Source organism: Choloepus didactylus, chromosome 8, assembly GCF_015220235.1.
Source record: "Choloepus didactylus isolate mChoDid1 chromosome 8, mChoDid1.pri, whole genome shotgun sequence".
Lineage (NCBI taxonomy): Eukaryota > Metazoa > Chordata > Mammalia > Pilosa > Megalonychidae > Choloepus > Choloepus didactylus.
Window position 1 is genome coordinate 90,526,616 of NC_051314.1, and position 17,751 is coordinate 90,544,366.

Below are 17,751 nucleotides of genomic sequence, written 5' to 3' on the forward strand. Positions count from 1 at the left end.
TAGTACCTTTGAATCTAATCAGAGTAGAAAACAAATTGTAAAAGTCCATTTTAAGACTGTTTCTCAAGACCCACTCCCGGTACCAAGTTGTATTAGTTAAGGTTCTCTAGGGAAACAGAATCAATGAGAGGTAATTATGAATATAAAATTTATAAAAGTGACTCACGCAACTGTGGGTATGCACGAGTCCAAATTCTGTAGGGCAGCCAGCAAACTGTCAACTCCAAGGAAGATGTCCGATGAACTCCTCAGGAAATGAACTGGGAACTTCAACGAACTCCTCAGGAAATGAACTGGGATCTTCAATGAACATATTCATTTTTCTTTTTTAGAATGTTTTTAGCAATTTGAGGCATCTTTCCCTTCCAAATAAATTTGGTAACTAGCTTTTCCAAGTCTGCAAAGTAGGTTGTTGGAATTTTGATTGGAATTATATTGGATTTGTAGCTCAGTTTGAGTAGGATTGACATCTTAACAATGTTCAGCCTTCCTATCCATGAAAATGGAATATTTTCCCATCTTTTTAGGTTCCTTTCTATTTCTTTTAGTAAAGTTATGTAATTTTCTGTGTAGAGGTCTTTTACATCCTTGGTTAAGTTTATTTCTAGGTACTTAGTTTGGTTGCTATTTTATATACAATAGTACCTCTGTATTCGACTGCTTTGAAATGTGTCAAATTTGGTACTCGACAAATTTTGACGTGAACATTTTGTCCTGGTACTTGTTATTTGTTTGTACTTGATGTGCAAGCCTTGGTTGCCTCATGACTCATTACCCTTCCCAGCCAAAACAAAGGGTCATGCATTAGTTACATGGTAGCTCTTGCCCTGTGCATATCCCCTTCTAGTCTTATCTTAGCTTCTGTGGTCATTTTGTGTATTTTTGCACTTTTTTTTCTTTTATCATGGGTCTTAAGAAAATGAGCAGTGATAGTGCTGAGCAGAAAAGAAAATTACTTCACACCATCACTGAGCAAAAAAAGGAAACAACAGGCAAACATGAGAGTGGTATTTGCATTACTGATCTTGCTAGGGAATATGGTATGCCTAGAACACTGTGCGTTCTAGTTTGCTAATGCTGCCAGAACACAAAACACCAGAAATGGATTGCTTTTATAAAGGGGGTGTATTTGGTTACACAGTTACAGTCTTAAGGCCATAAAGTGTCCGAAGTAACACATCAACAATCAGTACCTTCACTGGAGGATGGCCAATGGTGTCCGGAAAACCTCTGTTAGCTGGGAAGGCAAGTGGTTGGCATCTGCTCTGGAGTTCTGGTTTCAAAATGACTTTTTCCCAAGACATTCCTCTCTAGGCTTCAGATCCTCCAAAGTGTCACTCTCAGTTGCTCTTGGGGTATTTTTCCTCTCTTAGCTTCTCCGGAGCAAAAGTCTGCTTTCAAAGGCCATCTCCAAAATGTCTCTGTAAACTACAGTTCCTCTCTCAGCTCCTGTGCATTCTTCAAAGCGTCCCTCTTGGCTGCAGCAAGCTTGCTCCTTCTGTCTGAGCTTATATAGTGCTCTAGTAAACTAATCAAGGCCCACACTGAATGGGCAGGGCCACACCTCCATGGAAATTATCTAATCAGAGTTATCATCTACAGTTGGGTGGGTCACATCTTCATGGAAACACTCAAAGAATTACAAACTAATCAACACTAATACGTCTGCACACACAAGATTACATCAAAGATAATGGTGTTTTGGGGGACATAATACATTCAAACTGGCAAAAATGGTCTCCACCATCATTAAGAATAAAGAAACGATTAAAAAGGATGATGTTGAGGAGTTAGTGAAGGAACATCGTGAAGAGCTCAGCACAGAGAAGCTGCAGGAACAGAGGTGGCTGAAGAGATTTCTTCAAATGAGAAGGAGTTAAGGAAGGATGTCCCCAGTTCCTTGGTAAAAGAAAGGTGTGCAAAATGGGCAGAAGTTCAAAACTTTGTGAAGTACCATCTGGACAAAGCTCTGACAAGCAGAAATGTGAATTTATTGAATGACCAAACAATTTCACATTTTCAAGAAATTCTGAAAAGAAGACAGAAGCAGTCCTCATTGGATAAGTTTTTAGTGAAGTTGACAAAGAATGTGTCAGCGCCTGTGGTGCAAGCTGAAAAAAGGCAGAAAAGAGAAAGAACACCTGAAGTGCACGTGCCCCATGTTGTATTGGAGGGGACTCTCCTTCCAAGCCACACTCCATGTAACCTCTCCTCCCAACACTCTCCTCCCACCATCCCATTAGGCCATGGACTCTTCTCAGTACAGGTAAAGTGAAGTTTTTATTTTATTTAATCTAAATATTTATCAATTTTTAGATTTATTTCTCATGTAAAGTAATGCTATACAACCATATCTTTTTACATATTGCCTTAAAATGTCATTGTCTTTGGTTTGGGAACACATTATTTACATTATTCCTTATGGGAAAGATTTGTTTGGTTCTCATCATTTTTGGTACTCATTGTACCTCCTAGAACCAATTAACAATGAGTACCAAAGTACCACTGTAACTTGGTTAAAAGGCCTCTCAGTAAGGGAAACTTTGGGCAGAAACCTGAAAGAAGTGAGGAGGGTCCATGTGGATATCTGGGAGAAGTGCAAAGGGCCTGGGGCAAGATAGTGCTTAGCATGTTGGAGCAGGAGAGTGCTTTGACCAGGCAAGAGGCTGTAGCACCACGGTGCCTCTCTTAAAAGAAAAAGTGCCTTCTCAAAAGAGAAGGGAAAAGTGCATACGTGGTTCTTTAGAGACATCAGGCCATGCCACTTACATTCATTGGTGAGAAAGCCAAACAGCAATATTAAACTAAAGTAGTATTTACAATCAAATAGAATTACCCAGCATCTGAGATGAGGCATCACTTCTGGGAGCGCAGAAAGGAGAGAATATGATTTGCTTGATATGAAGGGAGGTAGAAATAGTCTCCTTTTTCTCATGTTAAAGCCTGCATAATACACAAAATAAAATCCCTGGAGGATATTAACTATTTATGAAAGCCAAACATACGCTTTTAACCTATGACATTTGAGTTCTGAGCAAGAGGCTGAAACTGCTGTATATTCATAATCTTTTTTCCCAGGAAACCAAATGTCAAAAAGAAAGGATACCAGGAAAAACAGGAAGCTGTCATAAACTAACCTTCTGTAATATTTCCGTTTTATTAGATGTAGGCTTCTTTATAAAAGAAGAAAGGGGTATATTTCTGGAGGTTCCTATAGTCAATATCATATATTGTCTTACCATTTCTTGTTTTGCAGTGACCAATCAAATATGCAACTGAGTAATTATAAACTTGTCCATTAGAGATGAAGAGGTTATATTCTGAAGTTATTCATCTCAGTAATATGTTACCCTATAAAGGTTCCATTCATGGTTATTGCTGAAAATACAACTATCATGATCAAAATTCCAAAAGTAAGGGACAAAATGTTAAAAGCAAAATCTCTGTTGATATACACAACACTAGGCCATAATATCATTGTGTACCCGTAATCTAATCATCATTAATACAGTCTAAGCTTCTTTGTTTTCCTGGGCCTTAACACATCTAGAAAGAGTAATCCACTGGAAGCCTTTTCTTCTGTTATCAATCAGGGAAGGAAAACACTAGCTGAGAGACATTGCATTTTTGCAGAGGTTGTGCCCAGCCATCAGTGCATCTGGCAAGATTAATACATTAAAGCATGTGTTTAGAGAGAGAGTCACAAAAATACTATGTTGTAGCTTTATAGAAATTGTGCTTTCATTTTAGTAAGTTGAAATTAAATTTCAAGCCTAGAAGCCTAAGCTAGTAGTTACAAGAATTCGGCTACAGTTACCATAAAAAACCACTGAGCAACTCCACCCAAAGTTTTTGTATAGAACCATATATACCAGACTGATTGCCTAGAGGCCAATGGCCAAAGGAAAATCATCACCACCCCAAAAGCCTAAAAATGCTGCTTGTTTCCTTGAAAGAGGTTTGAGAGACTTAAGTAGCTAAGACATGTACCATTTCATGAAAATAAGGATGAGCTAAGACAACCACTATTTCTGGTCCCAAACGCAAATTTTATGGAAAAGAGAGTAGTGCCATTTGGTGTTTTGCATTGGCTTGTTACTCCCCTCTAGCTCTGCCAGAATTCTCTCAAACTATGTTTGCCTTCAGGGCATGGGGCAGAGGCATCTCTGTGGTCTGGCCTATGCACATGAGTAAATGTCAGTTTGCCATCTGTTAAATTATTTATGAGCTCAGCTGTTCTTTGGATTTTTTATTGAACAATTTTTTATAAATATTTTATAAGCAGCCAGAGGCTATTGGTATCTGATGCATTTCAGAAAATTATAGAATAAAATTTAAATTGCAGGGTAAAAAGACAAAAGGATCACCATGCCCTTTTTTAAAATATATATATATATTTTCGAATGTCTTAATAAAACTTTCAAAACATTCTGTACATTTCAATCCACTCAAAACTGCATTACCTTTCTATAAATGTGATTTGTTGGGATGAGGTGCCCAGATGTCTCTGTACAAAGATGTACAATATGTACAGTCACTGTAAGTGCAAGCTGTGCAAAGCAGAGTTTAGAACACTACTCATGCCAAGGCTTAGGGAAATATTTCAACACATAAGACTAAAGCTTGAAACTAAATTGCTTCCCCACCGCCATGGGCAATTGATTACTTTCTAAACAAATATACGTATATGTCATATAGAAAGAATAGTTTGACGGTTAAGCTCAGCCAGCATCATGCAGCTGCTCCATTACGGAGCTGCTACCTCGGCCTGTCTCTTCAGGGTGCCATTTTGCCCCGCTCAACGGTCACCTCTTCACTGAGCTGCTGCCACTGCTGCCTTTGGCGAAACTACAGCAGTATTAGGAGGCTTAAATTTGGGAAGATAAAGGACAAATTTGTTTTCAGTGCCAGCAAAAGCGGTCGTGGCGTATTTGCTTCCACCGTTGTGCTCGGGACTGGCAGGAGGAAGGTTTGCGATGTGGGACTTAGCCGGAGGGTTTGGGGCCTCCAAAGCAACGTAAAACCACCCTGGAGAAGTTCATAGGTGACCAAGGTAACATGAAATTGAAGGTAGGATCGAAACCCTCAGGATGCAGTCCCTTTCCAAAATACGTAGAACCGCTCTTCCAGGAGGAGCTTCCTGAAGCAGTACACACCAGCTCCCTATCTCTTCCGGCCCGCGCGGGCGGCCACTTGCCGTCTTGTCTTGATGACGTCAGCTGGGGGGGGTGGGGCACCAGGGAAGCAGCAAGCACACCTGTCATGGCTCCGGCTGCCAGGTCATATAAACCTCCCACATGTCAGTTTTCATCAGCCAGAAGTAGTTTGCAAGGAGCATAAACAGGAAAATAGGTTGCAGAGAAGGGAATGTCTCAGAGGAAACCCGCTTGGGCACCCTTATACAGGCTGAATAGGGCACTGACTCTGGATCCGGTGGTGATGTCTCTCGCTACCTGCAGGCGAATCTTCACAGTTGCTAGAGGGTTGGTAAAGAGCCTCGAGCAAGGACTTTTGCTAAAAGTGGAATAGAGCCATCTCTGCTGACAAATTTGTCCTGGACAAAATCGTTAACAGTCAGTTTAATGGTCTTTTCTGGAGCAACCCCTATAGAGTCCAAAGAATCCCTCATAAGGCAAGACTTTCTTAAAACAGTGAAAACTGTTTTTGTGCATCAGCTCCTCTACACCAGAGCCAGTGCCACGCTGATTTAGCATGTGGGTCGTTACCAGATCTATAGGAGACACTGCAGTGGCTCCCACAGCTCCAGCAACTGAGCCCAGAGTGATTCTTTAAGCAGACTCAGCAATTTGGAGCCAGACAGGACTGTGTAACGGGTGAGATTGCTGTCTCTGAAGTCCTGCACCCCCAGCCAACGGGGCTATTCTCTCATTATCTGCCAAAGTCAAACACCTTGTAGCATTATATAAATCTGCAAGCTGGTAGAGAATATCAGTTTCTAATGGGGTGACTTGTCCAAAGCATATGGCATTCTGAGTAAATTCCTCTTTTGTGACTTCAACATCTTTCCTTGTGCCAGCTGGAGTGCTATATATTTTACCAACAAGCTCCATGTTATTCAGTGAGTTAAATGCAAGTAGGAGAAGCTAACCTGGTGTGAGATACTTCTTCTAGCTGCTAAAACTAAGGTCTCCTCCACGAAAGGAGTAAGCATGTTAGACCTAATGGTAACTATGATGTAACTGAATTCCAGCCCGAAATCATGCCACTTTTGCTTTTATCTTTCAGTGCAAAGGCTTGTGTTACATGTTCCTATTGCAACAACTGGAGAAATTGTGTGAATTCTGTGTAGTTAAGGTGCTTCTTCTGGTTATTCCAAAAATGCAGTTGAATAAATTCACAGTCCCAATTAAAAGGGATATGATGATGAACAATAGTCTTTCCAAAATTTCTTTGACATTTTCAAATGTCACCTCTCCATTTCCACTCTTGTCAAACAATTGGAAAGCCACTATAAACACGGAATCTGGAACACACAAAATAGATTCAAATGCCAAAAACTCTTATTAGGAGACCAACCCAACCTTGATTTGATTGTCTACTCCTGCAATGAGCTACATGATCTTTGGATTGCTATTCGAATCATTATACAGTCCTGTATAGTACTGGACAAAGTCATCCAGGGTCATGTAATGTTCTCCATCAACCTCAGTTCTGACATACTTTAGGAATATGTTTCTTAACTCTTGAGGATCACCTCGTGTGGTTGTCTGCACTTTGTCTGCCATGCCATGTTGGGAAGCCGAGGACAAGCAAATCATCATGTCCTTTTTGGTAGAACATTCACAGTAGTGAATGGATTTAATATAGTGAATGGATTTAAACATTGTTTAAATGGACATGATTTTAAAAATTTAGACAAATTCTCCTTCAACAGAGAGATGAAGAAAATGATAGCATTTCAATTTCTGCTTTGCTGTTCAGCACAAAGTTGGATTTGGTGTTCTTGGTGCTTTGATGTAGATTCTGGGCTTTATTCTCCATCTCAAATTTGCTAGTTTGCAATGTTTTAAAACTATTGCTATAATAATGATTTTTAAATCAATAATAATTTACCTACTATTTTCCAAATTTCCTATATTTCATCTGTAACTGAAAGTTTGGATTCCTTTGTACATATTAATTTAGTGCTTGTTAGCTATGAGGTGAAATAAAGAAAAAGACGAAGACTCAGAAATTCATTATCTTTAGAAACTAACTGAATAACAAGAGAGGAGTCAAATAAAACATTGAGATCTCAAGACTGTGTACCTGGGGAGAATGCTGATACAGTAGCAGAAATAGAGATGTCAGTGGAAGATTTCACTTACGGGAGAAATGATGGGTTTACTGTTAAGCATGTCAAATATGATGGAGGTGCTAGCAGAGCGCTCAGGTTATGTCCAACTAGTTGCCTCAAAATGTGGAGACAAAGCTTTGGATTGTGGAAGAAATGAATGAATGAGGCAGTCAAATCAAGGAAATATTTATATGATCAACAAATAATATCATCAGTACTGCCTTCTTTTACTTCTGTTAATGCTGGGATCACATTGTATATCACAAGTACTTTATCTCACTTGAAAATTAGCCAAAAAACTTGTGTTCATTTTTTTTGTTTAGAGCCGAGCATGTAAAAACCTTTCAGTACAAGTTATGATAATGAATCCAAAATCTAGTTAAACAAATGCCTTGGATTCCATAGTTTTGCATCTCTCATGATATGAAGTATATTCATCTTGTGTGAATCTTTAAGCAAAACAGCTTTAAGCTGATAACTAACGGAAAAGGTATTTTCATGTTCTAGATTTTACTCAGTTTTTCACCAAAAATGTTATGTTTGTGTTTTATATAAAAAAGAGACATACATGCTTTGATACAAAATAAGGACACACATACTTTGTACTCAGGTGGCCTTTTCAGTCAAGGAACAAAAATAACTTGTAAATGTTCATTATTTTCCTGGGCACAATACACACTAAGAATTGAGCTCTATGATATTTTATACTTTTGTACTTAAAATTTCATTCAAGAGAATTTTAGGAAAATGGCTAAATATTCATATTTTAAAAATTTTCTAAAAAGGGAATTTCATTGAGATATATTCACACACTATACAGTCCATCCAAAGTGTTCAATCAATGGCTCACCGCATCATCACATAGTCTTTCATTCATCACCACAATCAATTTTAGAATATTTTCATTACTAAAAAAAAAAAAAGAAAAGGAAAAAGCAATACCCCAAAACATCCTGTACCCTTTATTCCCCCCTATTATTGACCCCTAACATTGGTGTGGTACATTTGTTACTGTTGATGAAGGAATAATAAGATATTGCTGTTAAGAATAGTCCAGAGTTGGCAATAAGTGCAATTTCCCCCATATACTACTCTATTATTAAATCTTTATAATAGTGTTGTACATGTATTCTAGTTCATGAAATAACTTTTTTTATATTTGTAGAGTTAATCATAGGTGTTGTCCACCACAAGATTCACTGTGTTATACATTCCTGTGTTTTAACCTCCACCTTTCCTTCTGGTGACATACATGACTCTAAACTTCCCCTTTCTACCACATTGACCTACCATTCAGCACTGTTACATATTCCCACAATAGCGGGCTACCACCACCTAGTTAAACATTCTGCCCATGTTAAGTAACTGCTGCCCATTCTTTAGCCTTGTTCTATATCCTGGTCACCTATATTCTATATTTTATGTCTATGAGTTTATATATTATAATTATTTCACATTAATAAGGTTACACAGAATTTGTCCTTTTCTGTCTGATTTATTTCACTTAACATAGTGTCTTCAAGATTCATCCATGCTGTGTGCTTCAGGACTTCATTCCTTCTTACTGCTGAGTAATATTCCATCGTATGTATATACCACATTTATACCACATTTTGTTTATCAGCAGATGAATGGATAAACCAACTTGGGTTGTTTCCATCTTTTGGCAATTAAGAATAATGCCACTATGAACATCGGTGTGCAGATGTCTGTTTGAGTCCCAGCTTTCAGTTCTTCTGAGTATATACTGGGTAGCAGGATTGCTGAATTGTAGGGCAACTTTATACTTACCTTTCTGAGGAACTGACAAACTATCTTCCACAGCAGCTGTACCATTTTACATTCCCACCAGCAGTGAATAAGTTTTCCTGTTTCTCAACATCCTCTCCAACACTTGTAGTTTCCTATTTGTTTAATAGTGTCCATTCTAGTAGATGTGAAATGATATCTCATTGGTTTTGATTTGCATTTCTCTAATAGCTAGTGAGCATCTTTTCATGTGCTTTTTAGCCATTTGTATTTCCTTTTTTGGAAAAATGTCTATTCATGTCTTCTGCCCATTTTCCTTATCAGTTAAGTGGTTTTCAAATATTTTCTCCTGTTAAGTTGGGTGCATTTTCACTCTTTTAACAAAATCCGTTGAAGTAGAAGTATTCAGTTTTGAGGAGGTCCCAGTTATCTATTTTTTCTTTTGTTGGTTGTGCTTTGGGTGTAAGGTCTAAGAAACTAATGCCTATCAGTAGATCTTGAAGATGTTTCCCTACATTTTCTTCTAGAAGTTTTATGGTACTGTCTCTTATATTTATGTCTTTGATCCATTTTGAGTTAATTTTTGTATAGGGTGTGAGAAAGGGGTCCTCTTTCATTCTTTCAGATATGGATATCCAGTTCTCCCAGGACCATTTATTAAAGAGACTGTTCTGTCCCAGTTAAGTGAACTTGGGAGCCTTGTCAAAAATCAATTGACTATAGATCTGAGGGTCTATTTCTGAACTCTCAATTCAATTCCGTTTATCAGTTTGTCTATCTTTATGCCAGTACCATGCTGTTTTGACCACTGTAGCTTTATAATATGCTTTAAGGTCCAAAAGCATGAGTCCTCCCACTTCATTCTTCTTTTTCAAGATGTTTTTGGCTATTCAAGGCCCTTTACCTCTCCAAATAAATTTGATAATTAGCTTTTCCATTTCTGCAAAGTAGTCTGTTGGAATTTTAATTGGTATTGCATTGAATCTATAGATCAATTTGGGTAGAACTGACCTCTTAACTACATCTAACCTTCCTGTCTGTAAACATGAAATGTCCTTCCACTTATTTAGGTCTTCTTTGATTTATTTTAGCAATGTTTTGTAGTTTTCTGTGCACAGGTCCTTTACATCCTAGGTTAAGTTTATTCCTAGATATTTGATTCTTTTTGTTGCTGTGGTAAATGGATTTTTTTTTTCTTGATTGCCTACTTGGATAGTTCATTACTAATGTTTAGAAACATTACTGATTTTGGGGTGTTAATTTTGTATCCTGCCACTTTGCTCTACTTGTTTATTAGCTCTAGTAGCTTTCTCATAATTTGTTTTGGACTTTCTAAATATAGGATCATGTCATCTGCAAATAGTGAAGGTTTACAATTGATTGTACACTTTGGATCTTTGGATAGTTGTATGTTATGTGAACAATCTCAATTTATATATATGTGTGTGTGTGTGTGTGTGTGTGTGTGTGTGTAAAAAAATAAAAAAATAAAAATTAGTAGAGAAATCCACCAGTATAATGTTTTATCCTTTTAATGCCAGCACAGATTTGGGAACATACTGAGGATGAAGTTATAGACATTCACAAGTGAAATGTAAAAAGCATTTTATTAAGAAAAGCTTTCCTTGTCATTGGAAATAGTTTTGAAATGAAGTAAACTGATTGGAGACTGTCACAGCTGCTTTTGTGAATTATGCTAAGGGCAATGTTATCCCTCTCTCGCTCCCCCTCCCCTAAATTACTAAAAAACAAAAATATATTTATAATGTGCAAGACAAATATGATTGCACATAAATGTTTCACATTTTTGTCTGTAGTCTAAAAATTAATTAATAGTTTGATCAGACTAATGAATGGAATATTCGCATCCTCAATTAGCCAATTAGCCTTCCTCATTTTTGAAGGACAGTTTTTCTGGATAAAGAATTCTTGGCTGGTAATTTTTCTCTTTCATATCTTAAATATATCATACCACTGCCTTCTTGCCTACATGATTTCTAATAAGAAATGTACTGGTTTTTATATATTATGTCCCCCAGAAAAAGCCATGTTCTTTGATGCAATCTTGTGGGGGCAGACATATTAGTGGGGATTAAGTTGGAATGTTTGGATTAGGTTGTTTCCATGGAAATGCGCCCCACCCAACTGTGTGTGATAACTCGGATTGGATAATTTCCATGGAGGTGTGGCCCTGCCCATTCAACATGAGCCTTGATTCGTTTAATGGAGCACTGTATAAGCTCAGGCAGAAGGAGCGAGCTTGCTACAGGCAAGAAGGACACTTTGAAGAATGCACAGGAGCTGAGAGGAGCTGCAGTTTACAGAGACAGTTTGAAGATGGCCATTGAAAACAGACTCTTGCTCCAGAGAAGCTAAGAGAGGACAAGTGCCCCAAGAGCAACTGAGAGTGACATTTTGAAGAGGAACTGCAGCCTAGAGAGGAACATCCTGGGAGAAAGCCATTTTGAAACCAGAACTTGGAGCAGATGCCAGCCATGTGCCTTCTCAACTAACAGGTTTTCCGGACACCATTGGCCATCTTCCAGTGAAGGTACCTGATTGTTATTGACTTACCTTGGACTCTTTATGGCCTTCAGACTGTAACTTTGTAACCAAATAAACCCCCTTTATAAAAGCCAATCTATTTCTGGTGTTTTACATTCTGGCAGCATTAGCAAACTGGAACAAGAAATCAGTGCTTAGTCTTATTTGGTTTCCCTTTTATGTGGTGAATTGCTTTTCTCTTGCTGGTTTCATAATTCTCTTTCTTTTTGGTATTTGTCAGTCTGATTAGTATGTTTCTTAGAGTGGATCTATTGGAATTTATTCTGTTTGGTGTGCATTGGACTTCTTGGATTGGCATATTTTTGTCTTTTATGAGGGCTGGGAAATTTTCAGCCATGTTTTCCTCAAATACTCTTCCTGGCTCTTTGTTCTTCTCCTTCTGGGACACCCATAATGCATATGTTTGTGTGCTCCATGTTGTCAATCATTTCCCTGAGACTCTATTCAAATTTTTTCCATTTTTTTCTCCATTTTTCTTTTGCCTTTTTCAGTTCAGTAGCTATGACCTCTAGCTCACTGATCCTTTCTTTTGCCTCTTCAAATCTGTTGTTTTGTGCCTCTAATATATTTTTAATTTTATCCAGTGTCTTTTGTTTCCATAATATCTGTTATTTTCCTATGTATGTTTCAAATTCTTCTTTATGCTTACCCAGTGTCTTCTGAATATCCTATCTCTATTTAGCCATCTCAGTGAATTTGTTTAAGAGATTTGTTTGAACATCTTTGATCAGTTTTTCAAATTCTATGTCTCCTTAACTTTTTGTTTCTTTGGGCCATGTCTTCCTGCGTTTTAGTATTCCTTGTGATTTTTTGCTGATATCTGGTCATCTGATTATCTTGATGGGTTTATTCTGAAAGTTGGTCTCTCTCTCTTGTCTAGGACTTTGTCACCTAGGTGTGTTTTAAGGCTCTTCTTTGACAGTTGGATCAGAATTTTCTAGCCAAAATGGAGACAGGTACACCTGCAGGGGGTGTAGACCAGATCCAATGGGCCCTGGGGTAGGGTCTGGAAAGACTACAGAAAGCCCTTTATTTTCCCTGCACTTTCCAGCCTGCCCAACAGATGGCACCCTTTGGCTGCCTATTCCCCCACTGAAGCTGTTGAAACAGTGGCACCCATCCATGTCTTACCAGGAGGAGCTAAAACTGTGGGGATCCCGTGTTTCCACTTCGCTGGACAATATCTGGGTCAATGTTGTACTTCATCCCCCTCTGTACTTGGGGCAGAGGACTCCCATTCTGCAGTTGTCCCCTAGGCAGGGATTGGGCTGCCCACTGCTGCTTCCCTCAAGGATGGGGGATGGGCACCAAGGAGCCATGGCAAGAATTACTCAGTCTCTGACCATGGTTTATCAGGCTCTCTGCACTGCACTTCCCTGGATGTGTACTGATTTCCCCTGATCTCTGGATCTCCAAATAGTTGACTCAGACAATTTCTGCCTAGTTCCATCATTCCCTCCCTAATCCTCCATTTTGGAATCTCCTCCTTGGAACCCTTTAGTATTCAGAACCCCTCAGTAGCTTATGTTCTGCCCTGGGTCTCTGTGGATTTGGGTCTCTGTGTTTGGATATGGGTGGGGATCTAACTCTTTTATGAGTGTTTCTATAGTCTGTGTCCCCAGGGGACAGTGGAAGGGATCTCAGGCACGTCCCAATCTGTGTGGTACTGAGTGCGGGGTGGGAAGAGGACTGGCCAGTCTGGGATGGAAGTTTCCTACCTGAAATTTTTCTCTTTCTTTGATTCAGTGTGTGTGGAATCCTTCTCCAGTCTCTACCTTCCTCCAGGATTCTAAGCAAGTGAGATTTGTTCCTTTTTTCCCTGAATCCCTGGGGAGGTTTTTCCTGGGGATATCTTATGTCGCCATGTTGATTTTGCCTAAATGTTCATTTTTAGTAGCAGATCTTTATAGAAATTCATTTTGTGCACAGTTTTTCACTGTAAATTGTCTTGCATTTCCTGCCTTTGCCTCCTTTCCTAGATTCTCTTATCTCTATACCAACAGCCTTGGTCTTTTCTCAGACCCTGATTCAACACAGGCCAGAAGTAAAGGCTAGGGTTCTTAGATGCAAACAACAGAGTCTATTCTGGCTAGTTTAAACCAAAAATAAACTTATTAGAGGATATAGTTCACAAAATGAGTGGAAGGGGAGAAACAGATTTGAGACTATGCTTCTAGAAACAGTGCCCATTAGCAACCTCAAAGAATATGCCCACTGAAAAACCACTGCTGCTGCTGACAATAAAGGCCATGCACTCGCCTTCACTTAAACCCCTGCTACTGCCACTTTGATATCAAAAACTCAAGCCTACAACTGCTGCTGCCACCACATTGGCAAGTGGAAGTGCTATACAGAACCCACTCCTAATTATTGTTCACTTCTAAACTGAAGTCTCCCATGGAATAATCTGATCAGCAGAAAGTAGGTCATATGTCTGCATCCCAGGTACAAGAATAGCTCTAAATTTATGTTCTGGCTTTTATGTTGCCTATTTCCTGCGTCTCCTTTTTCTGTCTATAAGGCACAGGATTCAGGGTCCTGGTAATGGCCACTGAGCCTCCACGATGACCCCTGAGTCACAGCTTTCTCTGCCCCAAGGTCCAAAGTTCCCAGGACTGAGCCTTTGTTTTAGGTCACCTGTATGGTCTTCTTCTTGCTAATTTATTTCCCTAGAGATTTGGATCCTGACCTTTAGACTAGCCTAATGCCTGGGTCTCTGCTAACCCACTTTACTCTGGTCAGTTTCCTTCCAGTGGACCTGCAATGACTCTGAGACACAAGACACATAGTAAGTGTGCAATAAATGTTGACATGATGATAAAGAAAACATTTCTGCCAATGACAAGGCCTCCTATATGACAACTATGTGTCTTCCCAATTTCTATCAGGATTCTCTCAGCTATTAGAACCTTGTTACCTCTCATCTAAAACCACCAGGCTGCTATGTCCCTTGAACAATGTGCCTCTCTGCCTGCTACCTATATGGTCAGCTCTAGTGGTCACCTTCCTGTCCCCCCTACCCCTGGAGACTTTGCTGCACCAACATGTGACATAGCTGTAGATGAGTCATTTGACTATCACAGGCTTTGTGTTTCCTCCTCTGTAGGGCATGAGTTGACTAGTTGACATCCATGATTCTTCTAACTCTAACTTTTACAATTGTATACAGTACCTATATAGGATATAACTACAAAATAGCATATGCCTCTTTCTTTCTCTCTCATATACAGCATGAGGATTCAAACAATATCAAATTGTTTTAAACTGGCATACTGAACTTCCAACAAAGGGATGAGCCAAGAAGTTATAAAAACCCTGTACTTGTAGCTAGAAGACCTTAATACAAGCCCTAAGTGCTCTACTTATTAGCTGGTGTCCTTGAGCAAATCATTTAAATTTTCTGAGTTATCTCATCTGTGAAATAATGATATTAAGCTCTGTATACCTCATGCAGTTATGGTGAGGCTCAAATAAGATCCCTTATGTGAAAATGCTCTACAAATATGAAAAGCACAAAACAAATATAAGATATTATTAATGTTGGTATCATGTGCTTATAGTCATACATATTTCTGAAACTGGCAAAAAAAAAAAAAAAAAGGAAATTAGATAGAAATTGACTTCCAGAATTCAGTCTCTCCTTTTCAGTTCATGCCCTTAACCTCTCTAAAAGGAAATTGGAACATCCACATTGTAAACCTCATTATTGAAGCTGGATTAGGCAATGCCACAAAACAGCAAGTGGATCCATATGAATCATGTTATGATGGCTATGCACCTGTGACATAAGTAAGGGACTAGAAGCAGAATATTTAAGTTGGTAACAGAATTTTCATTGAATTCTCTTAATTAGGTCACACCAGGAGAGTGAATATAATCCACTTTCCCCATTTCCAGAGGCTTCCAATGTGTCAGGAGTCTATTTTTATTACATGAATTGCTTTACAAATAAGCACAGTGTGAAGCATCAGTGCTTTATAAAAACTTCATTAATGCACCAACTTGGTTAGAAGTCAAGAAAAGAATAAGAACACAGCCTAGAGAGAATTTAATGAGCCCAGCTTGAACTTTTTCCCAGCTCATACCATTGAACACCTGTTAACAATCATGAAGCAGTTACAGAGAATATTGAGCATCTATGTACACTGCACTAAATTCCATACTCCAGCAGAGTTGATTTATTTTCTCCTTAGGTTTCTCTGACAAAACCTTCTCACCAAAGGGCTATCCTGGAAAAAACATACCCTGTCTTACAATAAGACCCATTCAGGATGGACTAAAATTGAAAAGTTACCAGACTAAAGAAATTAGGCTATGGATTGAGGAAAATTTGATTACATAAAAATAAAAATCTTTTGCTTGGAAAGAGACACTATACGCAAAGTAAAAATAAAATGACAAATGGGAAGAAAATATTTGCAACATATGTCACAGTCAAAAATCTAATGTCCCTAGTATGTAATGAGCTTCTAAAAATAGAAAACAAAAAGTTCATTAACCCTACAGAAAAATGGCTTAGAGCCTAGAAAAAAAATGTAAATGGTTCTCAGCCGTAAGAGAAATGCAAATGAAAATTACTCTGAAATATCATTTCTCACCTATTATATAGGCAAATATCCAAAAGTTTGACACGGTAGTCTCTTGGAAAGGCCTAGGGAAATAGGAATACTCAAACATGGCAATATCTAGCAAAATTATATATGAATTTATCCATACCCAAGAATCTTGCATCTAGGAATCTATCCTGAAAATAATACTGGCAAAAATGTGGACAGTTATAGATAGAAGGAATTCATTATGAAGTTATTTGTAATAGGAAAAGACTGAAAACAACCCTAATGTTCATCAAGAGAGAATTGATTGAATAAATTTTGCTCCAGTGATTCTCCTGCTTTAGATGCATCAGAATCACCTGGAGACCTTGTTAACACAAATTGCTGGACCCCAAACCCAGAGTTTCTAATTCAGTAGCTCTGGCATGGTCCAAAATTTGCATTTTTAACAGTTCTCAGGTGGTGCTGATGCTGCTAGTCCAGGTGCCACACTTTGAAAACCATTGCTATAGTATATCTACACCATGAGATACTGTGCAGCTGCAAAACAAAAGGAAGACAATCTCTTCCTGTATTATATGCAGTCATCTTTGGGTTATAGTTTTTAGTGGGGGAAAAAAAAACATCGTGGGAAAAAAGGGTGTATGCAAATATGTATTTGCTTATGTTAAAATGATAAACCATAAAAATTTTAAGAGTCTATGGGAGAGGGAGGAAATATGGTAGAGTTAGACTCTTAGCATAAACCTCATTTAATAGACTTGACCTTAGAAGAACATAAATATTTTACTTATAAGTCGAAAGAAAATTTTAACAAAATCCCTAAAACTAAAAACTAACATTAAACACATGAACCTAAATATGTATCCAGTTGGTGGCAGAACTGCACAGAGAATAATAATTCTAAATGAATTTAAAACACAATTATTTGACTGCATAGCCCCAGTGGAATATGCCTGACAAAAGATGTATAAAAAATAAAATGAAATAAAATAAAATAAAACCTCAAACTCTTCAGTAATCATATTGTTGGTGGTAATATAGGTATTGTTATTTTGGGACTATTATGTGTGACAAAACAAATTAGTAGTTACGGGATATTTTAATATTTTTAATGCTATTATTCTCAGTGGCACTGATAACCAGGATCCTTGGCATGGGAGAAAGAAGATACAGATAGAAGACAGAAAGTACATAGAATGTAGAGAGATACAAATAGAACATTAAAATGTTGTGTATAAACATCGTAATCTTGAATTTGAAGTATCAGTATAAATTCATAATTTATTTTGTCTTTTAAAAAACAATGCAAAATAAAACATTTCTTAGCTCTCTTCTCTGAAAAAAATTGCCTAGATTCTGATCTCTAAATACCATTTCCCGTGAGATGGAAATAGGACTCCTTGGAAAAGCGGCTGATTCCAGGTTTCAGGCAGGAAATATACAAGATTACAAGGAAACCCTGAAAGACAACTGGGTCATGTCAAAAGGACTCAGAAGTCAACTTAGACTCCTACTTGCTAATGATGGGATACTCTGAAGCTCAGTGAGAATAACAACTGCAAAGGATCAAATGCATCAAACATG

The 17,751-nt window shown here is 38.1% G+C and overlaps 1 pseudogene; it reads right to left on the reverse strand.

Moving 5' to 3' along the window:
• Window positions 1–4,813: 4,813 nt before the first annotated feature.
• Window positions 4,814–6,746, reverse strand: LOC119543281 (annotated as a pseudogene).
• Between the last annotated feature and the right edge of the window lie 11,005 nt (window positions 6,747–17,751).